General features: G+C 40.3%; 1 protein-coding gene across 46 annotated transcripts in view; it reads right to left on the bottom strand.

The window, feature by feature from the left end:
• Window positions 1-26,966, bottom strand: part of LPP (LIM domain containing preferred translocation partner in lipoma) — a 657,925-nt gene that overhangs the window by 17,236 nt on the left and 613,723 nt on the right. The gene's annotated exons all lie outside the window — the stretch shown is intronic.

Consider the following 26,966-nt stretch of genomic DNA (forward strand, 5'->3'; position numbering starts at 1 on the left):
TCTAAGGAAAGACTTTATGGTCTGTGGAAGCACTGTTTAAAGGACAGGTAATCTGAACATTTATGCTACAAAGGAAAAAACAGTGTAAAATATGCCTAAAGTGAGACTACTATAAAATGCCCACAAATCAGAAAATAAAGTGTCTATGAATACAGCTGACTGGAAGCTTGGGCTACCAAATGATGGAGGACATATGAAACTTCTTTGGTCAGCTCCCTTTACTGTACTCTACTCCTTTCTTTTTTTTTTTTTTTTTTTTTTTTAAAGATTTTATTTATTCATGAGGGAAACAGAGAGAGAGAGGCAGAGACACAGGCAGAGGGAGAAGCAGGCTCCATGCAGGGAGCCTGATGTGGGACTCGATCCTGGTATCCAGGATCACGCCCTGGGCTGAAGGCGGCACTAAACTGCTGAGCCACCCGGGCTGCCCCCCTTCTCCTTTCTAACTCTAACTGGTTCACTAGGAGCCAGAGAAACATCTTCTCTTTGAAGAAGGGTAAAGACTCTTATGAAGCTTACCATATTAAGTGTAGTTACCATTCGTGACCATACAAAATTGTTACGGTATTATCGACTCTTTTCCCTGTACTGCACTCTTCATCTCTGTGACTTATTAATTTCATTAGTGGAAGTTTGAATCATTATCCTGTGCACATGAAACTAATATACCAGTGTATATCAGCTATACTTAATAATAATAATAATAATAATAATAATAATAATAATTACCTAAAGGATACAAACGTAGTGATTTGAAGGGGCACACACACCCCAATGATTTATAGCAGCAATGTCCACAATAGCCAAAATATAGAAAGAGCCCAGATGTACATTGACAGATGAATGGATAAGGAAGATGTGGTATACACACACACACACACACACACACACGCAATGGAATATTACTCAGCCATCAGAAAGAATGAAATCTTGCCATTTGCAGTGACATGGATGGAACTAGAGGGTATTATGCTAAGCAAAATAAGTTAGTCAGAGAAAGACAAATACTACATGATTTCACTCAGAGGTGTATTTTAAGAAATAAAACATCAAAATGACGAAAGGGAAGAAAAAATAAGATGAAAACAGAGAGGGAGGCAAACCATAAGAGATTCTTAACTCTAGGAAACAAACTAAGGGTTTCTGGAGAGGATGGGGTGGGATGCGGTAGCTCGCTTTTGGACATTAAGAAGGGCACGTGATATGATGAGCACTGGGTGTTACATGCAACTGATGAATCTCTACATTCTACCCCTGAAACTAATAATACACTATATATTAACTAAATTGAATTTATAATTTATTTATTTATTTTTACAGAATAAAGAGAGAGAAAGAGGGGTAGAGAGAGCAAGTGAGGGGAGCGGCAGAGAGAGAATCTCAAGCAGACTCTCTGCTGAGAATGTAGTTGGATGCGGGGCTTGATCCCATGACCCACGATATCATGACCTGAGCCAAAACCAAGAGTTGAACGCTTAACTGATTAAGCCAACCAGGTACCCTTAAATTGAATTTAATTAAAAAAAAAGATGCATTCTAAAAAACAAATAATTAAGTAAATAAAATAGTAAAGGGCTTTTACAACATTAGAGAGGAGGGAATAAGGAGTTCCTCTAATTTAGGCCTTTGATTTCACAGGTGAAAAACAGACCCAGAGCACTAATACAGTTGGACGTGAGTCACGGGGTTCATTAGGGACAGAGGAGGAACTAATACCCCAGGTTCCTGTAATTCCCTAATTCATATACAGACCTGATTAATTAATTGTGTTGGCATAGGGAGCAGAAGTTGCTAGATAAAGAATAGGGATTGTTCCTCTGCCTTTGTTAACACCCACTATATGGGTACTTGGGTAAATAATTTCTCTCTGTGGACCTGTTTTCTCAATTGTAAAACAATGATTAATTTTAACTCTGCAATTATATTGCTCTGTGATGGGTCAGAATGAACAACACTGGGAAGAGGGCAATGTTTCCATTACTAGAAATATACTAAAAATAACTGGGTAACCTCTCATCTAACGTTTGAAAAGTTCATGTGTTAGGAACCTGGACTGTATAATCTTTACTATGTCTTCACCACTTGAAATTCCAGAAATTACTAGTGGTAGATTTTCTAGCATGATGAAGGAAGATCTTTATGTCTTCTTATATAAGGTTATTTTAAAGCCAGACCAAAAGATGACTCTTTGCATAAACCTAAGGCTCTTCTAAAGTCAGTTAAAATGAAATGGCTAATAAATAAAATAGTTTTTAAGAAAATAGAAAAAGAAGTAAGTCTTCAAGCAAATAAGTGAAAGAAGGTCATCTCTAAGTTTGTCTACTCAAAAGCATCTTGTGTGTGTAGTAGGGGTGTTGTGGCTGATTGGGCAGAAGGTAAGAGTTGGTGGTGGTTAAGAAGGAAGAGCACACTCCAGCATAAGAACCATCCAGATCAGTAGAGTGTTTCATGACCTGGCTCTGGATCCATCTCAGCTGCTCTTTTCCATGGACCCCACCTTCCAGCTGCTACTCTGAACTCTCTCTGCCACCTCTTTAATAAGCTATGTTCTTTTACAAGCCCAGAATAGCTCACATCTTTCTTTGCCTAGAGAATACCTATTCAATCTTCAAAGTTAAGCTCAAATGTCACCTCTTCTGCAAAACACTTCTAATTCTCCCTCTGTTGTACCCTAAGTAAAATAAGTCACTTTTCTTCCACTCCCATAGGATTATACGATGCTTCTCTGATGACACTGCTATACCATACTCGATTTTATGGTTTACATCAAGCTCTGCTACCAAAAACAGTGAGCACCCCACTCTTGCTACAGGAAGCCATAGTCATAGGTCAGGCTTCCTAGGAAACAGATTCTGAAACAGAGATTTGCACGTGGGAAGTTATTGAGATCAGTACCTGTGAGAGAGTATAGGAAGCCCCTGGGCAGAGGGAGAACCTGGACTAGGATGCAGTCACAGCAAAGGCGACTCGTAGTTCCCTGGAGACCTCTGGAGCTGGGGTGGTCTGCACAGTTGTCTTTCCTGGACAATAGGGGGTAGGACTTTCATCTACCCCTGCATCTACCAGCCAATGGATATAGGAGGCTTTTAAGGAGGAGAGTGATCCTGGGTGAAGAGGTTACCTTCAACTGAGAGTAATTAGCAGAGAATGAACTCTGCTATGAATGGTAAACAGGGAAATGAAAGCCTAGGTCCTGAAGGAGGATCTGGACCACAGCATCCACACCATAACCATCCTTGCCCAGGATCTGCACGGTTCCAGACACACACTTCGGCAACTGATGACCAACTATGAAGTACCTTACAGCTGAAGCTGAACGAAGAGTCTAGATTTCTTTTCTTTTTCAAACACTCTAGGCATTGTTTGAGGATTTTTTTTAGAATCTTTAAAAATTGTCTTAGGCAGTTACTCCAATGAAGGTATGGTTAAAGGGAGAAGATGTGAGAGTAGCAGAGAAAACAAGAAAGCTACTAAAAGGCACAGCTTATAAATGTTTCCAAAGTGATGGCAATACAATTGTGATTAAAAGCACAGAGTTAAGTGAAAATAAAAATAAAACCACAATCAATTCTTGTACATGAAACTCCCAAATGTAACTGTTTTTAAATTAGAGATACAATCTGGTTGTATCTTTTCTATCCTTGGGTACTGTATAAATAACTTGTCTAATTCACAGGCAGAGAGCTAGAAGAATCATCTGAATATAAATGAAGCATATAGGTAACATAAGCATTAACTACTAGTAAGATTATAGGGAAATATTCCCAAAATTTACATATTGCATAGGTGTGTATGCGTGTTCAATGATGAGTATTTTAAATCAAGGCACGTAAGTATTTGAAGATTCGGAAGACTACAAAGTGCTGCCATTTAGAAATGTTAAAATTTTCATTTCATAAAATTAAAATGTGATCTTACATTCAATCTTTATTGTTTTTTTAGGTACAAAAGCAGTTTTGAAACAGCAAAGACTCTTGGAAAAAAACGAGGGTGACATCTCATTTCTAGATATACTTTTGGTCTTGTTGGGATAAGAATAACAAAGAAAAAGAAGAGTTTGAAGTTACTGGGCCTTTAAGATCTTTAGAGATGATTCCTCTTGTCCAGGAGTTTCAACTCCCCTCTCTTGCCTGCTTCTCCCATAATCCTTCACTCAGGGAAACAGTTACCAGGAAAGCACATCTAAAACAGTCCCAATCACTTCTGGATGAAGAGCATGAAAGGATGGTGCTGGGGGTGAGGGTGCCCATATTATACAGTTTAAAAAACCATGATTCTAGTCCAACTACCAGATTCTAGAAACTAAGGCACAGAGAGGGGAAACACCTAGTAGTGGATCTGGAGTTAGAATATTGGTCTCCTAATTCTCCCCGCTGTGGCTAATCCCCTGCCGCATCACACTATGCCTATTTTGTATCTCAGCAGACACACTCCGTATCACAAATATAAGGCGTTCAGGCTGGCTACCCACAAGTTACACGCATATAAATAGAGAGAGGATATGTGTCGAGATCTTAACACAAGTTTGTCTACAGTCAACTTCATGGGTTCCTACAGGGTAAGGGACAAAACTCATTGTTGCATCCCCAGCATCTGCCACTGTAACCTTGCATAAAATCGGTGCTCCCCAAATACTGGTTAGATGATGAATTAATAAACTCTGGATATGGACTTTACATAACATGAAATTATTCTATTTAACCATGGAAAAACACTTCTGTAGTCCAGAGCTTCTTGATAGGCAGGGTGAGACACAGTGTGCCTCACTGGGTCCCAGGTGTACCATTTAGGGGGTCAGAGGGGGCCAGGGGTTCCCATAGTTCCTGAGTGGTTACCCTGGGTCAGAAGAAGCCCCATCCACTGATTCCAGTATGCTGAATAAGTGCCATCCTTTCCCACGTGGACCATGATGTAAAGGAGGTTGTGAAGCACATATGAAGTGTTGGTGTTCACAAGGAAATAGTGGTGTGGTAAAGAGGAGCCGAGGGCTATGACTCACCACACCTCCACGGAAAAGCCAGTGACATTATACAAAACTCAAAAATTATATTCCCTACCTTAATTTTGTACTTTAAACTTTTTCTTGATTTTGATAATCAAGAAGACTTCCCAAATGATGACAGTACTGTTGGGTTTCCCTGTAGATGAAGACATCATTTTGCCTTGGTAGTTCTCTTAATATACTATGGTACAACATCTCCCTATAGTTCTGCCTCCCAGTGAGGCACGTTTCTTTTTCTTTTTTTAAAGATTTTATTTATTTTTTCATGAGAGACACAGAAAGAGAGAGAGGCAGAGACATAGGCAGAGGGAGAAGTGGCTCCATGCAGGGAGCCCGACGTGGGACTCCATCCCGGGACTCCAGGATCATGCCCTGAGCCCAAGGTAGACGTTCAACCACTGAGCCACCCAGGTGTCCTGGCTCAGGTTTCTAATTAAGAGGTTTTTGACTTTCCAAGTGTTCTTCACCTATATGCAGTTTTTTTTTTTAAGATTTATTTATTGATTTACTTGAGATTGAGAGATTTGCATGCATGCACATGAATGGGAGAGGCAGAGGGAGAGGGGGAGAGAATCTCAGGTAGACTCCCTGCAGCATGTAGAGCCTGATATGGGGCTTGATCTCATGATCCTGAGATGGTGATCAGAGTTGAGACCAAGAGTTGGACACTTAACCAACTGAGCCACCCAAGAGTCCCCACCCATATATCTATATTTTAATCTAAACTTTTATTTTCTTATTTTTTAAAATTTTTTATTTATTTATGTTAGTCACACACACACACAGAGAGAGAGAGAGAGAGAGAGAGAGGCAGAGACATAGGCAGAGGGAGAAGCAGGCTCCATGCACCAGGAGCCCGATGTGGGATTCGATCCCAGGTCTCCAGGATCACGCCCTGGGCCAAAGGCAGGCGCCAAACCGCTGTGCCACCCAGGGATCCCCTATTTTCGTATTTTTAAATCACTATGTATATCTCTGTTTGTATCTGTATCTAATATGTGCTTCGAAACAGATAAAAAATAATAATGGTAAGCCCAGTGTCATCTCATGCCCATGACTGTGATTTTTTAATCAGAATAAAGATTCCTATTCTATAGATGAGAGTTCTTATTTTTACAGATTGGAAAATTCTCGAGTTACTTTATTAGATGGCATCAAACTCTTAGAATGTGTTGTATTTGATGTCATTACCCACACACAAAAATGACAACTATGAAACATGTAACTGGAAATTTAGTAAAAGAACTCAACGTTCGTATTTTTTGTTCACTTCCGCTATTTTTTTTGAGCACAACTCTTTGCACCCAATGCCTGTATTACCTTAGCTTTCATATAAATCCCCTTTAAAGAAACTTTTTGCATGATTTTGTGATGAGCAGAGCAGCCGGCCTTCCCATTTAATTTAGCATTACAGAAAGTCTAGAGAGGGGAACAAAATGTTCAACATCCTGGCAGGTACAGAGGCAGAGAGAACAAAGATACTATCCCTGCCCTCAGAGGTTCCCAATGTAGTAGGAGGAGCAGACACTTCTATAAATAACTAACTATAGGCAAGGGGCAGAACACATTGCTATTATGGAGGAATGAGTAATGTGGGATGGAAACACAGAGAAGAGAGAGTAATTACTGAATGGTGAGGGAACAGGCAACATGGCGGTGGTGTGTGATGCTGGGAAGCCAACTGGGTGGGATTTGAGTTGGCTGTTGGGGGTGGGGGAAGGATATTATGGCACTCTCTGGAATTGATGTTGTGTTATAAGGAGAGTTTTCATTATCTAAGTCGCAGTTATACCTACAATGAAACAAAACTCCTTTCACAGAAAGAGTCTGTTACAAAATCAGTGTAGTAAGCAGCACTGGTGAAGGGGAACTCAACCTTGCCAGAGATGAACATCTGTGGATCAACCTAACATAAAGGATGTGTAGGACTATTAATGTAGAATTTAGAAAAAAAATTCTTACAAAATTTTACGTGTATATTTGGATTAAATAAACTGGATTTAAAATTAAGAAGTATGTCCTAAAGCCACAGGAAAAAAGGCTGATGGAAAGGACAGAAAGTACAGAACAATTAAGTTACTTTATTCAATTTTGCCATGAGCCACAAGTCACATTCTTCACCAAGTAAATAAAGCCCTGTTGCTTATTCTGAAGCACTCAATTTGGGATTATTATCTGAGCTTTGGGAAATTAAAAAAGAATCCCATTACAGGACATTTAGTTTATCTATACTTTAAAGCCTGGAATGGTGGTATTTGACCTTAAAATTGTGTAACCCTTGTAGTACGCTAGCTTTCCTTAAACACTTCTCTTGTATGTCTCAGAAGCCTTGAGGCATAGGATGAAGGCGGAGGGGGCTGAGCCCTGTTGAGTGTGCCAGACCTTCATGCCAGGAGCAAAATTAAAAGATCACACGGCACTCCGCGGAGACTATTGTGAGAGGGGGAAAAAAGAACAGAATTCCTTTCCTTCCCAGCCAAGTCAGATCACAGATTTGCCTTTACAACACCTTCAAGGTACAGTCTGTTGGGACTTGTCAACTCAGGAACTGGAGGAGAGCGTTTGTCATATGCAGTGAGAGAAGTGGTGATAGATTCAAGAGACCTGGGCTGGGAAGTCCAGGCAGTGTTCCTGACCTTGTTGGCCTTCAGCTTGCTCATCTACTAAATAAGATAGAGAATGTCTATATTGTAGTACTGTGAGCACTGAGATCCACAGATGAAAGCAAGTGCCCAGTGCCTGCTGTATACTAATTTGTTTTGTGTCATTCTCCTTACAAATTCGAAGGGTCTAGGACATATATTTAATTCACTTGTCATTCCTTGATCACTTAGTTGAATTACTATATATAAGCACTACATGTCTATTTTTTCTAATTTGTCCTTCACCATCAATTTTAATGTATTTTCATATCTCTACTTTCTTTTAAAAAATGCAGTATTTAAAGAATCCTGTGTATGATACTCTGGGACCACTGGATAATATCATAATATAAAATGAGCTTCTGGATTCCTAAGAGATATTCCTTCTGCTTCCCAAGAATTTTGTGGAAGAGCTGTTCTTACTTTTCTATGTAAACATTATTGTACCTCAAACCCATACATTTCTTAGTCCTTCTTAAAAGTAATTTATATTATTTTATGCTCCCCAAACAAAAACTGACAGCTTGCCTTGCTTGAGTTTTTAAAGTTTATGAAGTGCACATGAACAAGACCTCATTTAATCTCTAGAACAATGTTTTACAGTAGGTAGAACAGTAGAATTCTTGTCCTGGTTACATGCTGCAGGACTATAAATGTGTTCAGATTTGAACCTATGTCTTCTTTTTTTTTTTAATTTTTAATTTTTTATTTATTTATGATAGTCATAGAGAGAGAGAGAGAGGCAGAGACACAGGCGGAGGGAGAAGCAGGCTCCATGTACCGGGAGCCTGATGTGGGATTCGATCCCGGGTCTCCAGGATCGCGCCCTGGGCCAAAGGCAGGCGCCAAACTGCTGCGCCACCCAGGGATCCCCCGAACCTATGTCTTCTAAGTTCAAAGACAAAGTTGTTCATTCTTCTACTTCACGCTGTCCTCCTGGGTATCTCTATCTAGTTCACGTAATGCCAATCACACTGAATGTAGTTATGAATTTTTAGTAAACTGCTGTGCCATAGCTTACAACTACATAGTTTGCTTGAGCTTGAAAAAAAATATGAAAATCATCTTGTTCCACTCTCTCCCCTTAAATAGGAGGATATTGCATTCAAGGAAGTCAATGCCTAGTGTCGCAAACTAGGGAAAGAGCTGAGTTCAGGGCCCTAATGCCCCAGTTTCTATATAGCGCTTTTTTCCAGATGCCATGCTGGGTCATTTTGGAGTACCAAAACTTCACTTTGGTGTTCTCACCCTTGTCAGCAGTAGACATATGACAACTAATATTGGTTAGTTATTGACATAATTATATGACCAATGAAAAACCATTAGTTGAGTATTTGACATAACTTGAGTTTTTGCCACTGTCAAAACAAGGCCATCTCCCACTGGTAAGTATGGGGGCCCTCTGGCCAGTGACTCAGCTAATCCTATCCTCAGCCTCCTGGCATGTCTTAGGTTCACTTTTCATAATTCCTACTACTTGCAACTTGTAAATGGAGGTTACTAACAGAACTCAGATAAGGTTCCACTGAGGTAGTCGCTTTCTAGAGTAACTGGAACTTCAGAGCTTCTTGAATAAAATTCCATTATCTGAGTATCAAAGTTTTCATCTTAGAATGGGACACTAATTATTGTCCTGTCTACCTTATAGAATTTTGATAATTAAATGAGATAAGAAATGTAAAATGCACTCTTAACAAAGTAAAGATTAACTAGAGAACAAATTGGTTGTGACCAGAAGAGAGGTGTGTGTGGGGGAATGGGTGATGTAGGTGATAGGGATTAAAGGGTACACCTACCATGATGAGCACCGAGTAACGTATAGAATTGTCAAATCACTATACTGTAACTGAAACTGATATAACACTGGATGTTAAGTATACTGGAATTAAAATACAAAAAAAAAAAATTAAAAAGAATGTAAAGAGATGTAAAGTTGCTAGGTTTTTTTTTTCTTGAGGGAAAACCTTTCATTTTTTATTTTTCTTTTTTTTTTTAAAGATTTTATTTATTCATGAGACACAGTGAAAGAGAGAGAGAGAGAGAGAGAGAGGCAGAGACACAGGCAGAGGCAGAAGCAGGCTCCATGCAGTGAGCCTAATGCCAGACTCCATCCCGGACTCCAGGATCACGCCCTGGGCCAAAGGCAGGCACTAAACTGCTCAGCCACCCAGGCGTCCCTGTAAAGTTATTTTTATAAAATTCTTTTCCCTGGGCAAAATTACTGTTCCATAGGAGGAATGACCCAAATTCTTGGCTCTTCAGTCTCTAATCAACTGAGCCTACTTTCTACCACTCTTATTACGGAAAGAAGATAATATGAGATATACACAGAGACATCCATAATCCCATGCATATTGTGTTTCGGAAAGTACAGTATGCTTTTTTTCCTTTCAGTTTTCTTTTGGTGTCAACAGACATTTTGCGTTGTTACATTTTTCTTTCATTTACATAAATGGAACACCTAATAAATGATAGAACAGGTACATATTATGCATTTAGAGTGTGTGTGCACATGCACAAGTCTCAAGGAAGGTGTAATTTGTCACAGACTCTTCAACTAAGTCCCTGATGCCCGTGCCTGTGAGGTGCCATCTTGACTACCCTTAATTTACAGGGACAGGAGGCCTCAATTGGGAAAATGATTTATCTCTGGATCACAACACTAAGTCCAGCACTGTTTGAAACTAGGACTGCTGAAATAGATGTTTATGGAACTCCTGCATGGGATTGTGACATGGAAATGACCCTAAGGCAAGAGCTGTGCCTGGTCTTGGAAGGCCAGACACTGGCAGTGAGGTCTGTGGAAAGCATTTGCTTCTTCTGGCCTAAATTCCTATACCTATAAAATAAGAGACTTTATGAAATAAAACTCTTGGTCTCTTGAAGCTCTGTGATTGAATATTTGAGGACTGAACAGAAGTTTCCACAAGGCAGTGCTCTTTGTCCTGTTCACTGCTTCAACCCCAGTTCACTGAAAAATGGCTGGCATACAGAAGAAACTCAATAAATATTTAATTAAGAAAATGAATGAATGATTGGGAGTGAACACTCCATAGAGTCATCCAATAGCACATTACTAGCATGGACACACCTGAAATTCCCTAACAATCTTCAGATGGCCTTCCCTCACCACTCTATCAAGTAGCCCCCTTTTCCTTTGCCAGACTCGATCTCATTGCCTTGTTACTTTCTTTATAGACTCATCACTGTCTGATATCACCTCATGCATGTAGTTGCTGACATGCTTATTGTTTATTTCCCCACCAGGCTGAGACACCACAGCATTCACAGTCTCGGAGTAATGCTTAACACATACCAAGCACTTAATAAGTGTTTGTTGAATGAGAAAAGTAAACGACATTAATCTAACATCTAAGGTCTCTTCCAACTCTTGGGTTCTTTGATTCTAGCTCAACAAAAGTCTATTTCTCAAAAAAATTCATGCTACAAATTTCGCTAAGAAAACACACGATCTGAAGTTAATCACACAGCATAGATAGAGCGATGCTCTTTTACTTAATGGCATTTGTCAACTGTGGGTAACTGACCCATCCAGGGGCAAAACCTAAAACTAGGGGTTTAAGCAATGATGTTTTCAGCTACATGTATACATAGTAATGACTGCCTGCCTGCACATTTCAAATCTGAATTAAATCCATTGTGAATCATCCATTAAAGTCAGGATCTGCAAGCAGAAACTAGAAATGTTCCCAATACCATTCTGCTCACGTGTCAGCTCCCTTCAGAGTTGCCTGAAACTCAGCTCTGCCAAGTTGTTTATTTTCTACCTGGCTTTATGAATTGCAATTACTTCCTAAATTATAACAAGCCACAAGTGGTCTGAGCCAAACAACTAGGGTCATAGAAGGTCTATCCTTGTACTCCTGGGGATGACAGAAAAGCTTCTTTGAACCAAACTTGATCCTCTTTCAAAAGAAAGGGAAAACTTTAAGCCTCTAACTCCTGGGAGTGGCAAAGAGAACAGCCAGAGGGCCATGAGCTAACTTCGATTCTCTAGAGATCAGCTGAACAAATTTGGCAATGATTTGGCTTCTGTGGAAAACAAGCCCTTCTAATTACAGTTCTGCCGACGGGAAGACAAAAGACAGCACCATGGCTGAGAAAGGCCATTAATGACATGCCAACATCATGGCTGCGGCTGTGGAGTTTCCTTCTGAGCAGAGTGCTGTTGACGTGAACTCCAAACACCCGGCTCTGGAACCCATTCACGGGAACGCAGCCTCTTGAAGAGCACAAAGGGAAGTCGACAATGTGATTTACTTCCTTTAAACTGTGTCTTGGCTGTAATATTTTCTGACACCAGAAATAAAATAATTCCATGTTTTGGTTCCTCTCTGCGTCCCCAAGGAGCCCAAAGTGGTTTACATGAAGGAGGTATGAAAGGCACAGACAGGAGGATAGGGTTTTCCATTCTGTAACTGCTGAAAGACAAAGGGGACAGAAAATACAGATGTTTTCTCTTTACTGCTGCAAAAGGGCGGGGGGCTAACTCTTCCAGTGTCTCTGGAATGCAAATTTTCTTTCACAGTTTAGCAGTCTTTTTTGGATTTCAGCACAGTGAACTAACACTTTCCTGGATTCCAAGACCTCCAGAGAACCAGATGGAGGGGAGGAATTGGGAAAAAAAGAACCCACGCTACTTGAAAAAGGTATGAATTTCTCACTCTGCATTCAGCCAAAAGCTCTGAAAATTAGAAGAGCGAAATCACTTTTGATTTGTTCAAATGCATGCCACCCTAGAGTTGTTTGTGGTGGGTAAAAAAAAGAAAATCTAAAGTGATTTGATGGTTTAGAGTCTGCGTTCAGTTTAAGCTAGGAAGCAAACTTTAACAGAGATGGTATGTTTACTATCAAAGGCAGGAAATAATGTAGATGGGAGAGACTGTACTAGATGATCATGCTCTATGCGGTGCTCTAAAGCCAGGGACCCTTCCCCAGTGCTGGACTCTTTAACTCAACATTCAAGGCCCTTCAGGATATTGTCCCACCTGTCCTTTCCAGGCACCTATCCCACCATTCCCCCAAGGCAGTCTTCATTCCTGTCAACCCATGCTTATTAACACTTCATGCTTCTTGTCCTTGTATGGCTATGCATGCACTGATGCCTTTGCCTTGAACATTTTTCTTTACAAGTTACATGGCTCAACTTTCAGGCCCAGAACATGTGAATGTTGCCTCCTTTATTAATCATTTCCCTCCACTTTTGTTACTGCACAGCACTGCTCATACCGTCATTCTAGCAGGGACCCCATATAGGGGTATCTATGCTGTAGGAAACGCTACCACGAAGTCCACTTTCCAAAGATGACAACACCAACACATATCCCATCCTGCACGTTCCTTTTCCAGTATAACCCAGACAGTCCCACTACGCATAGGTGGGGTCGGGGAGGACATGTGAACTAGTTTTTTTTTTTTTTTTTAAGATTTTATTTATTTATTCATGAGAGACATGGAGAGAGAGGCAGAGACAGGCAAAGAGAGAAGCAAACTCCCTGCAGGGGGCCTGATGCGGGACTCGATCCCAGGACCCCAGGATCATGCCCTGAGATAAAGGCAGACCACCCAGGCACCCTGGATATGTGTAGTTTTTTTTTTTTTTTGATATGTGTAGTTTTTATTGGGATAAATACTTGAATAAATCTCTTCAACAGATTTTTATGGAACATGATTTCTGTCATCTTCTCCTCCTAATCATCATTCTCTGCACAAGTTCTAGGATGTCAGGCTCCCTTCAATGTGTGGGCCCTGGAAACGAACACATTACACTAGGAACTACTGCATTCCCTGTTTGGCACACTCATTTTTATACAGGTACAGTGGATGACAACATTTACTTTTCTGTGGTCTTATATATTATTAATGATCTTGGGGTCAGGCTATCTCCCCTGCAAGTCTTTAGTTTTTTACCTGAACATCTGTTAAGTTAAATGACCCTTATATATACTTGTATCATTAAGTTTTAAGCTAAGAACAAAATTGGCGTTTGCCCCACTTAGACCCTATGTTGTTGGATTTGGGTCATGGTGCCAGATAATTGATGGTTTTCATAATGTTAATGATCATATTTTATATATTCCAATTCCTTCTGTCCTTTACCTCAAAGCAACAAGTTCAGGTCAGATAAACTTCAAGAGCTATAGTTTTGCTACTGCTAAAACATGTTTGACATCAGATTGAACATCACCTTTCCTACATCCCATCAGGCACCAAGTCCTATTGTTTTGCCACTAAATATTTAAATTCCACCCATTATTTGCTATCACTGCCATATCCTTCCATCCCACCTAAATGGATGACAATAGCCTCCTAACTGGCCTCTCAGTCTCCCGTTTCCCCAGCCCCAGTCTTTCACATTGATCTGCCCCACAACACACCAGCCCATCAGACTCCCTTCTGATTCCCAGGTCACCTCCAGACCTATTTAATTGTTACCTCTGGAACCGGAGTTCAGGCATCTTAATTTCTAAAACGCTCTATGATTGTGCTAGATCTTCCTGATCTTTCAGGATTGGCTGGAATTTGAGTTTTTATAAAGCAAGAAAGAACAAACAGTGCATCTGAACAAATTTACTATGGGTACCTGGAGAAGAGTCGAGGATTTAGATTCCTTGCAATTATTTTCTGGGGAGTGAGGTTGTCTTGGGGTTGGAGGAACTCCGAGGGAGGAAGGAGAAAAGAGACAGAGCTGACACTTGCCAACAACAGACACCTGTTCTGTACGAGGCACAGGGCTGGGCTCTTTCATGAATACTATTCCATTTAATTTTTTTTTTTAAAGATTTTATTTATTTATTCATGAGAGACACAAAGAGAGGCAGAGACATAGGCAGAGGGAGAAGCAGGTTCCCTGCGAGGAGGGACTCAATCCTGGGACCCTGGGATCATGACCTGAGCCAAAGGTAGATGCTCAACCACAGAGCCACTCAGATGTCCTTCCCATTTAATTCTTAAAACAATGTCAGGATAATGATAATATCACTATTTGAGAGAGAAACTGAAGTTTAGAGTTTTTCTTCATTTGTACCCAAAGTCATAAATTGGCACACACAATAAATGTGCATCTGCTTGACTCCTATCTATGAGGCCTCAGGATTAATAAATACAAACATTTCTTAAGCAAAGGAGAGACACTCTATGGATGGATATACAGTGGATGTACAGTGATGAATTTGTACATGTTCAAAGTGATCTTACAGGCTTTAATTAAAGATCACATCTCCATGAGGAAAATCTATGGTATAGTAGAAAGAGCATTTGACCAGAAGTCTGGAAATAGAACACTAGTCCTGGAAATGTCATTAATTTGCTGTGATACCCCTTGATAGTTGTTTCCCTACAGCTGTTCTTCTCTTCTTTCTTTATAACCTTCAAATTTTAGCTAGGTACACAGCCGTCCAGAATACATAATACATTTTTCAGCCTTCAATGCAGCTAAGTTTGGCCATGAGCCTGAATTCTGGCCAAAGAGTTAAAAGGGGAATGGATGCATCCTTAGAAGTAAGGGGTCTGCCCTCAGTTCACTGAAATACGGGAGCAGCCATCCTGACCCTTCATTAGAAGCTGTGCTGAGCTCATGGCAGAGGAACACAGCAGCTGACAGGGTCCCTGCCTACCACTGTCCTGGGTCCCTTACCTTCCCCGGTGATAAAGAAACAAACATTACCTGTTTTGTCACTATTACTGTTTTGTGTCACTCTAGCTGGTCCTAACCCTAACTAAGACACTTGCTTTTGCTCAAGTCCAGCTATTTATTTTTCTGTGTCTCCATTTTCTTATTTACGTAACAAAGAAGTTGGGGTAAATAATACCAAACGTCTATTTCAGGCCTCATATTCTCTGTGACTAAATGGCAAGCCATAAAGAAAAGATTTGGAACTGAAATCAGGGTCTCGAAAGGAGATCTGCACTCCCTTGTTCACTGTAGTACTACTCACAACAGGCAACATCTGGAAATGACCCAAGTGTTCACTAACAAATGGATGGACAAAGAAAATGTACATACATACAGTGGAATATTAAGTAGCCTTTTAAAAAAAAGGAAATTCTGTGATTCACAACAACATAGATAAACCCGGAAGATGTTATGCTAAGTAAAATAAGTCAGTCACAGAAGGGCGAATACTGCATGATTTTGCTTACGTGACATGTGACATATCTAAAATAGTCAAATTTGTAGATGGACATAGTACAATTGTGATTGCCAGGAGATGGGGGAGTGGGGAATGAGGAGTTGTGGTTCAATGTGCATCAAGGTTCAGTTATGCTACATGAGTAAGTTCTAGAGTTCCGCTATAGTTAACAATTTGTGCACTTTGAAGTTTGTTAAGAGGGCAGATCTCATGTTAAGTGTTCTTACTACAAAAAACAAAGACAAAACAAACCAAAGAGAAGCAAGGAAGCTCTGGGAAGTATGGGATGTATCTATTATGACTGTGGTGATGGCATCACAGGTGTTTGCGTATGTCCAAACTCACCCAATTGTATATATTAAATATGTGCCACTGCATATCACTTATACCTCAATAAAGCTATTAAAGCAAACAAATAATCCAGTCCTAATATTAAAACAAACAAACCAAAACTTCCTTCCTCTAGCAGTTTGGCATGCTGATATACTAGTGATTGGTCCTTCAAAATCTTTGATTGCTACACCAATATCAGTAGAAGCTACTGGATGAGGGGGTCTATCCTGTGCACATTGCCGGTTTAGACAGCTATCAAGCCATTGCCTATTATTGGCTATTCCAGTGATATTCCAGGCAGCTCAGCCCCACCTGGAAACTCATGGGACCAGGTTTAGGGCTTTGATGGTCTGCATAAGCCTCAACCCAGAGCCTGTTCTGCTCGAATCACTGTATGGTGGGGACATACACAGTAGTTAGACAAGATTATAAATCCTCAGTGATTAATAGTAATCACAACCATGGAATCTCATGGAATGAAGAATGGCATCTTATGATGCCATCTGAAATCGGCATCTTAACATCACTCATTTGTTTCACATCCACTAAACTAAGGACTGTTTCTGCTGTCACCAGTGTGAAATATCACTCACGGTTATAGGACCAGCCTAGGGATTCCATACATCTCTTTTCCTTACTGGTTTTCCTGGTTTCAAGAATGGGTATTTGCCTGACAACTTGTTAGAGTTCATGATAGTGTGTATGAGACAGAGAATGGAAAAAAAAAAAGAAAGGATACAGCTGCTTGGGTCCTAATGTTAAGCTTTCATCCTGCAGCACAACTAGGCTATTGACTTTTAGGTATATTTTCAACAGTCTTATTGATATTTTCCAAAGCCTTGAACTACAAAGGACATTAAATACAACGCTATCTTTCCAAAGACCTCTCTTCATTCTTTTTGAGATTTTATGGGAATGCTACTCACTTATCCAAAGTAAAAACCCCATTCTTCTTTGACTTCTCTGTCTCTCTTGTTCTTTACACATCTAAACAATGCTCGCACCGTGGTTCAGATTCTTGGCATGCCTGGATGGATAATGGCAACATCGTTCATCAAGGATCTTTCGGACACCAGATTTGCTTTACTCCAAAAGTCTCATACTCAAACACAAGACCTAGAACAACCACGTCAATGAATGATGTGCTTTGTGTAATAAACAGTACCTAATAAACAGTGGCGGGGGGCACTTTGGCAAATTGCAGGATGTACGTGCCAACTGAAGGTCCTTTTAAGTTCCAGTTGGTTGTTCCCAGGGAGAAATTGTGAAGTCTACTTTTGATCAAAAGCTGTAAATCTAGATGTTTATGTGCATTCTCACAAATCATCGAAATTTGCAACTAGTTTAAAATTTTTAAAAAATCTTTTGAATATCAGACAAAATACATCTGAGAGTATCTGGTCTCAAAGCAACCAGTGTGTGACCTCTGCCCTATGCTACTGGGTCATCCGTGCTACCCTGTCAGAGCATAATTCTTAAATGAAGATAGCATCAGGTCTCTCTACTTTGCCTAAAAATCATGAAAAGATCCACCGTAACTATAAGAGAAATGCTCCTTGGCAGCCTAGCGAGAACTGGCACAATATTGACTGCTGGACATTCAGACATTCCTCTTATGTGCCAGACATTCCAGCCAAATCAGAGTGCTTGCATTTCCCTGAACATGTCCTACACTTTCCCCCTTGGGACCGCTCTTCACAGTGCTCTTCCCATTTCATCTCTGACCAGAAACTCTAGGTTCTGGCCATACGTGCACATTGGTTGCTATCTCTGTCTTCATCCATAGTAGTTTTACAGGTATATTCTGTGGGATTTGTTACACTGTGTTCTAGTTTTGTATACACATTTGTCTCCCCCATGCTATTTTGAGCTCTCTGAGAAAGGACCAAGACTTACCCATCTCTTGCATCTCCTAGCACACTGTCTGGTACAAATCAGTAGGCGTGCAATAAATCTTCCTTGGCTAATGGATGACTGAACAGAAGCACAAATTCTGAAAAGCCTTTAAGTGGATTCTGTTAAGGTAAACAGTGTGAATCCTCATCTAGCTTAGGTGAGACCAGACTTCAAAGAAGAAAGCGGGTTTAGAACACAAAGGGAATGGTCTAGAAGTCTAGGCAACAATTATAGCCATTCTCCTTATCTGAGGTAAGCAACAATAACAAACACCTTGTAGTCATGGAGCATCTTTCTCGGATGAGCTCTCAGCGCAGTGCGGATATTATCTCCTTCACCTTGTGCATGAGTCAACTTGCTCCAAGGTCACAGCCAGGCTTTGGCAGAAACAACAGACGTAAGAACTCCCAATTCCCACGTTAGTGCTGAGTTCCAGAGCATAAGTTCTCGGTTAACAGTGCTGTCCTTGCCACAGACACATAGCATATACACCAGAGGAAACATATGAAAGAAGGTGGCCATGAAACCTGTTTAGCTATGCTTCTCACTCTCTCACGTTCGATCAAGGAGAACAAAGTAGAGCCACTCCAAACCGTTACCGGAAGAGGGGACCAGTGCACAATTCTAGCAGGTAACATGTCTCCTGCAGGTGAAAATACACTATATAGTGTGGATTTTTAGTGGATCACTAGTCCTCTTTTCACGTTCAGCAAATTTTTAATTTCTCTTGAGGTTTTTGCCATCCTCTCCCACGCTTTCTAGAGATAGAGGGATGATTTCCAGATTCCAGGGCTGTCCAAGTCTCAGCTGCAGAATCAGGAGACATATCTTCCTGTACAGAGGTCTTATGTCTGCCATGAAGCACAAAGTGGTCACGTAACGAACATTCTGATTATGTCCCTCCTGGTCCTTCACTTCACCAGGTCATTGAAATATGTTTTCCTGGATCTAATCACAATTTGGAGAGATATAAGCAATAGTGAGAGGACTCAGATCCTGTGAATGTGAAAATAAAGTTTATGCTTCATTCTGGAAGTTTCAAAGTAGAGTTTCTAATTTCAGGCTTTAATATCAATGTTATAATGAGAAGTAGCAAGAGTAACAACTCCAAAGTAATTGCATTACTACCTTTATTGGGTTCCTACCTCATGTGCCATGAATTTTACATGGATTATCTGAGATCCTCAAAACAACCTTGAAAAATAGACATCACCATTCCCAATTTATAAGTAAGAATGCAAAAGCTCAAAGAGGTTAAGTGGTTTTCCAAAGCTGTTCACCTGGAACATCGGTGGACCAAGAGGAAAAAATTAGCCTTTCTGATTCTGTAAGTCCACATGCTCTTTCCCACCCACTGGGCTGCAAAGAATATATCCAAGGAGATGGATGATAAAAAAAATGATAGATATTTCCTAAATCCATTTTTGCTTAGAAACAGAATTTTGAATTTTCCTCTATATATAGATAAATATACTAGCCTCTAAACTCTCTTGGTATCCAAAATAATTATATTATTGACCTGAGAGAAGCTTGAAAAATATCCTCCTTCACTGTTCAACTACTTTCAGTTTATTTCATGCCAGGGAGAGATACTACTTCTTTAACTGAAGCAAAGTTTGCCTTTCAAATAAGAAATTCATAGACAGCATTTCCCAGAGGGAGAGGGATTGTATTTCAGAGGCCCTTTTCTATAAATTGTGAAGACAAGGAGAGAAGGTATTTATAAGTTGAGTTCTACTGTAACATAGACATTGTCAAATGAATATTAGCCCAGGAGCAGCTGAAATATAGGTAGGCCAGCACTTTGACTATCTGGTGCTCCAAATCAGATCACACAACCAGGACTACAGATCAGGACAGAACTTGAGTCAGCCATTTAGAAGCTACCACCAGAGGGGTGAGGAAGACAGAAAGAGCAAAACCATAATGTGGTATGATAAGAAGGATGATAAAGTAGTATAATAACCCTGATTACTTTGCAAAGTAATAGCAGGGTAAGAGTCTGACAAATGGGTAAAAATTTAAGACCCAACACTTTGAGGGAAATCTTTCTTGCAGCATCTTCTTTAGACAATGTATCTTCTCTGTGCTCCACGTCTAGAAAAGGGAAGTATGGGGCACGGGAGAGGAGGGGCCAGAGATATTTTCTCAAATGATCTGATGCTTTGGATACCTCACCACAGAGATGCAAAAGAGTGAAATCCAGGGTTGACTGAAGGAGATAAGGTGTCCAGAGCCTAGAGGAGGGATTTGCAAAGGATCACAGGAGCTCCAAGATGGGAAAGCCGAAGGTTTATACAATCCAAATAGACTATTTTAGGGATGGAGGGATTGAGGTCGGGCAATGAAGTGACCACTCATACTGCTAAGTGGGGGGCAGGGCAGCTGTTTGAACTTGGGTCTCTTGGCTCTCAGGCTGGTGTGTTCCCACATCATAAGACACCAGTGGAAACAACAGAGGAATACGAAGCAAAGGTATCTGTTTTATAGTACTGGTGTGTGTCAGGGCTCCTCATGGCAAATACCTGAGGCCTGGGATATAGAACAGAAGATGGGTCTGACCCAAGGATTCACTACTTATATCCCCAAGTTTTTCACGTTTATAAACACAGGTCCAAATCCAAAAAGAGGATAATGAGTAAACTATTTGGAGCTAATTCAGCCAGGGGGATTCTGATAAGTAAAAAAAAAGGAACAGATCGCTGACCTAATGACACCGACGAGCAGATGGATCTCAAAAACTGGCCTGTGGAATGAAATAAGTCACGTAAAACATAAACACAGTGTGGTTCCAAGTATCGGAATTAAAAAAACAGACTGAAAGAACTTATAGTGAGAGGGGTCAAAAAGTAGTTGCTCTTGAGGGTGGCAGATGGGAATTGGTGGGAAAGCGCCATGGGGGAAACTTCTGGGATGTCTTACAATTATCCAATCTCATCAATAGCGTACAGGCCTTCACCAGAGATACTCATGATCTGAGTATTTTAGTGAATGTAAATCACGCCTCAGTTAAAAACGAGAGAAAGGCAAGAAAACAAGGAGAACTATATTAAGTGATATTATAAATAAATACATCATGTTATATATACCAATATATAGTAATAAAATAGAAATAAATATAAAGTACATAAATAGGTAAAAATAGGGAAAACCTTAATTTTATGGCCTATTTCACAAAGATGAATGCCCTAACTAGGCAAGGGCCTGACTTTCTAAATGCAAACAAATGGAAATTGTGTCTTTTCTTTTTTTAAGAATGAATATCATTAGAAAGGGATGCTCTATTTCTTTGCTGCCTTAAATAGCTCCTATTTATAACTTAACCTTTTTTTTTTTCATAATGGAATCTGCGGCTCTTTCAATCAACTCTTTACAGAGAAAAGTTAAAGAACAATTTCAGAGGAGGAAGAGATATTTGAAATCACCTGGCTCAAACACAATGGTAGTTGAGAAAACTGATTCAGAGAGGGCAGGGTGACTTTCCCAGGAAAAAGGGGACTAGAAATTAGTTTTTTAAGTTCTCAGGATGAGCTCTTTTTACCATAACACGCTGTCCCAGGGCCTGAAGAGATGTCTTTAACCTCACCTGCCTTCCACATCGAACTTTTATAAAACACTATACAAAGAATAAATATTAGAAGCAGAAAGGAACAAATTTTGGATATTGTTTTCCTAACATGCCTTCCATATGAAAGACAAATAGAACCCATGAAGACTGTGACTTAGGAGCATATTTTATCATGAGGTTGGTCTCAATGAAGAACCCAGAGCACAACAGCCCCAGACCCTCCTAATTCTGCTGATGGCCCAGGGAGAGTCTGTTGACCCCAGAGCCCACAGCAACCTTGCTTGGGGCCTGAGAAGAAGACAAGCCAGTCCCCAAAGAGCATCATTTCCCAAGTGGTCTGGATGTCTGCCACTTCGGATTGCTTCATCTTTAGTACAAACCAAGCCCGAGCTTGCTCTGGAGGCCCAAGGGAGCCAGAAACAAGGCTGGAGGTGGAAAAGAATGTCACTGGATTTTAGAATGTGCTAGTGTGCTAGTACTGGCTCATGCCATTTCGTATCATGTGCAAATCACATCACTGTAGTCTCCTCATCTGTAAAATGTGGATAATAATGCTCCTTTCTGGGGTTGAGAGAACAAAATGAGATAAGATGGTGGAAGTCAAAGTCCAACCCTCTTCAAATGGAGGGATTCATTGTCATTAAGAGGTGACATAAGGTCTTTCCTCACTCATGGGATTAGCAATATGGCTTCCTTCTCCATATTCAATATCTGGCCCTCACGGTCTGAGAGGAAAATGTGGTTGTGTAGGGGTGAATTACAGCCTCCAGTGACCCCAACTATCCCCTGAACTCACAGACACTGGTTCCCAAAAAGCCACGGAGTGCCACAAAGATCTGAACATATCACGTCCTGTGCCTACCAATAGCTAGAAAAAGGAAGAAGGGAATCTTGAATTTCATAGAATACGAGGCAATAGAAAAAAATGATGCCTAGGAATTATCACCTCTGTCAAATGATAAATCTTTGTCTCTCGGCATTCTGGGAACTAGGACTGGATAATGCCAATTACCTTAAACTAACTGGATTGGAGCATTTTTTTCATAACTTATAGGTAAAGCAGCAATTTATAAATTACTGTTTGTGAATGGTAAAACTGAAGTTCAGAAAAGTACTTATCCTCAATGGGAATGTGACATTTTAGTGGTGACGCTGGGTTTTATATTCAGGCCCATCTGATTTGCTCCTTTGGCTTCTTCCGGCCTCTCTTTTGCTGTTCACTCAAATAACCCCTTTAGCAGATGTGCTAGCCCGGTCTTGGCAATGAATCCCACATTGATTGCTAGTCCTAGAAGTGATGTGCAAAATGTTTGCTGGAGCCTTGAGGGCTCTAACGATAGAATAAACATCAGTTATCCTTGTTGACCTCGCAAGGGAGCTGTGGGCTTTGAAATCTAACCTAGAGTAACAACTGATGCTTACAGAGAGCTTTTAGATATTTAGATAAGACTCTTTTATAGCACCAAGAGAGCCATTTCCCTATTTGTACACCAGACTGTCCGCCAGTTTCAGAGTTTAAAGTAGCTTTGTGTAGCCCAAGTGCCTTTTCCTGCTTGTACATGTAGTTGGGGTTGTCTCTTTCCCGGAGAATTTCAGGTAAAGATGGAAATCCTCTCATGAATCCTATCCAGTTGTGAGAAGGCAGAAACATGGGGGGATACTCCTGCAAATTGTGGCCTCTTTCCCTCAGTTATAACTTCCAAAGTCTTATAAAGATATTGCATTTCAGATTTTCAAATGGGAATGAAAACCTCTCCTTTGAAACAGAACTGCTTCCAATCCAAGGTTGTATATTTCCAGGTAGCAAAGTTCTTTCTGGAGAATTCTGAGAGAAAGAGGAGACCATAAGGGGTAAGGGGAGGGAGAAGCCAAGCCTTCCTAGGTGACTATGTCTAGTGTTTAGGAAAAGCCATAGGAAAGAACACGAGTTTATGAGTTTCAAAATTGTGTTTGAATGTCTCCCATTATTGAGAAGCAAATTTATGTCATGCGGTCCTTTATCCTCCTAGGATCTGTCTTTTGCCATCTGTAAAATGTAGATTATAATAAATCCAACAGTAACAGAATACTAAAGAGAACACTGCTTTTCATGCTAGAACAACATTAAATAATATTAGCAATAATAGAATGACAAAATAATAAAGTTCTTTGCAAGCCATAAAATGCTAAATAAATATTTGCCATCATTGAAATTGTTATTCACCACACTGCCTAGCCAAAAAGACATGGAATAGGAACCGCTGGAGGTAGTGTGTGTGTGTGTGTGTGTGTGTGTGTGTGCGCGTGCCTGTTTTTTTAAAATAATATGCCTTTGCATAGATTAATCTCTGTTCCAAAGCTGTTCCATGTTTCCCCACACTAGATAGACAGACAGATAAGGGTTCTTGACTCTCCTAAAATCATAAAGCTAAGAGGATGCCACACTAGGATTCAGAACAGATTTTATAAAACCTCTCCTCATTTCATTACCATGCTGCTTCCCTTTCTTGACTCTTGAGGAATGACCCCTTTATATTTCCTAACTTATCCTTGTTATGTTTTCTTATTTTTCTCTCAGGTAATGATCATATTTAGAAAGACCTTAAAGATGGAAAAGATTCTGAAAAGGAGTGATGTAAGCACAGAAGAAGCAAATGATGGCTTGAATATGTGGTCACTGGCCATCAAACTTTATATCAAATCAAATCTTGCAATTTCAAGATTTATCACAATATGAACAAGGTCAGCAGAACAGACTGTATTTCCCAGTTGGTTGTGAGGGGGGCTACTGTTATTCTTTTCCCTGTCCAAAAGCAACCCTGTTTAGCTATAAGCACAAAGGACAGAGAGGTCTTGTCTGTCAGTAGGAACAGTGACACTGGAAATTAAGCAAGTCATCCTGATTACTTCCAAGTGCTAGTCTGTGAATCAGTCTAGGAACAGTTACAAAATAGAGTAAACAAAATATTGAACAAAATATTGATCAAAATATTGTGAAAATACACATACTAGCTTGATTAAGGATAGTGCAAACTCCTAATTCGTTCAGTAACTCTCAAGTAAGCAGCTATGTCTGCTTCTTCATCTGTAAATGATAAGCATTTCGATAGGATCTCTGAAAGCCAGGGTAACTCTGGGAGTTGAGGATTTTAGGCCACGTGAACACAAAGTTAGGCAACTACGTTGGCCAGGAAACTCAGGAATTGAATCTACTGGATGCAATGCTATGCATTTAGTTAATGCTAAACATTAACTCTATAGCTGAAAATATTCTGATTTCTATTCATTGACGCTTTTAATGAAAGTAACAGAAGCTGTGTATTGAGTATTAAAAAGCAATGTGAAATATGTGCCCATGAAATGTCTTATAAAGATCTAGATAGTGCATCTGATAGAATTAAGCAGCTCATGGAATCAAACTGGAAGATTCATCCATGCATTCATTCATGCATTGAGCCCCTATTATGTACAAAACATAATTATGAGCCCTGCAGGGATAGACGGAAGAATCAGATCATGGATGTCGCCTTGTCAAGTTGCTCACATGGAAACAATATGAAGGAACTTCATACGGGATTGGAAAACTGACATAACTGAAGAGTCATGGAGCACCGAATGCTTATTGTATAAGGCGAAGGCAAATGTGACAGCCCTAAGACCGGCATCAATTATTTCTATAGAAGATGAACACACAAGAATGTTTCATGTTTGCCCTCCTCCAAGCCTGTACACTAAAGAAAATAATCTTTTATTTTAGGCTTAAAGGGACAACATCAAAGAGTTTAGGGCTCACATGTGGGGAAGCCAAAGCTCACACAAAGAGAAATCAAAACAGTAGTTTGGCAGTAGAAGCTTTTGATACATTTTCTTTATCCTCCCCACTTCTTTCAAGAAAATTAAAATAAACATTTCCTGGAGTTTAGAACATCCTAACATGACCCTACAGTTCTGGACAGAAAGTAATATATAAATTTATCTGAACTAAGAGACAAAATTGCCCAAAAGCATTTGTTCTAAATCCTGGCTGACAGGTGTTCACACAATAAGTAACAAAGCCCTTGCTTCCAGGGCAATGCAGAGATGGGAGCGCATTGGTAGCTCAGTTGGTTAGTCGTCCAACTCTTGATTTCGGCTCAAGTCATGGTCTCAGGGTTGTGAGATTGAGTCCCACGTGGGGCTCTGCGCTGGGTGTAGAGGCTGCTTATGATTTTCTCTCTCCCTTTTCCTCCATGCCTCCCTACCTCCCTGCTTGCATGTACGCATGCACTCTCTCTCTTTCAAAAACAAAAACAAAAACAACACAGAAAGAAAGAAGAAGGAAAAGAGAAAAAATGCAGGGATGCTCATAGGGAAAAGATGCACATGTGAGACAATTATAATGGTTTCTCTGGAAAAAAACATTGTCCTTGCCTCTGAAAACTGGGGATAAGCCTTACCATTGATTCAAGAACTGTTACCATATTATGGACACCTGTGCCATTACATAGTAACGCACATAGCCACCTGCCCACACATACCACCACTGATATCACAGTGATCAGAGACCCTTCCCCACAGCAGCAGATCTTCTTTCTGGAAGCCACTACTGATTGCTGGTTAGGGCTACTTCTGCTTGTCTCAGAGCTTATTCTCCAGTAGTGTCAGGACTCTGTGAATAATCACTATATCTAAAACTAGGTTAAATGTGCTTCCTCATGGGCCAAAGGATGCAACTAATTGGTATATGTGCCTATCATACAATGAGAAAAGACAGTAAGGAAAACACAAGGAAACAGGTAGAAGTTAGTTCAGCCATAAACTCTTTCCAGGAGTTCCAGTAAGGCAATGGCCCCTCTCAGGGTTGAGGTGCTACATCCATGAGACGGGAAGTCTAAAATGAGTGTATCCGTCAAGTTCTGTGAATTGTAATACTCATTCATCTCTGAACTACTGGGACACAATCCATCTATAATTTGGGAGCTGCCCACGTGGATTTTCACAGATCATTCAAATCCTCTCACTCAGTGTCTCAGATACTATGGCAAGATCTAGGACTGCATTATCTGGTTCCTGAGAAAAATGTAACCTATGAACATTCTTCGCTTTATGAAATAGATAGTTATGGAACATCAGGATTCTGCAAGACCTTGTGCTAGGCAGAGGGGTCATAATGAACAAGACAAACAGGTTCTCTGCATTGCAAGAGCTCACCACCTAATGCGGGAAACTGAGGAATTAAACAGATACAAGGAATATCAGAAATAGTGCAAGGGACCATATGGGAAAGAGGGGAAACTAAGTGAGGAAAAAATCAGGAAAACAAACAATGAAGGACTCTTAACTCTGGGAAACAAACTGAGGGCTGCTGGGTGGGGAGGGAGTGGGGGTATGGGGTAACTGGGTGATGGGCATTA

The sequence above is a fragment of the Vulpes vulpes genome, chromosome 3 (assembly GCF_048418805.1).
Source record: "Vulpes vulpes isolate BD-2025 chromosome 3, VulVul3, whole genome shotgun sequence".
Taxonomy (NCBI): Eukaryota; Metazoa; Chordata; class Mammalia; order Carnivora; family Canidae; genus Vulpes; species Vulpes vulpes.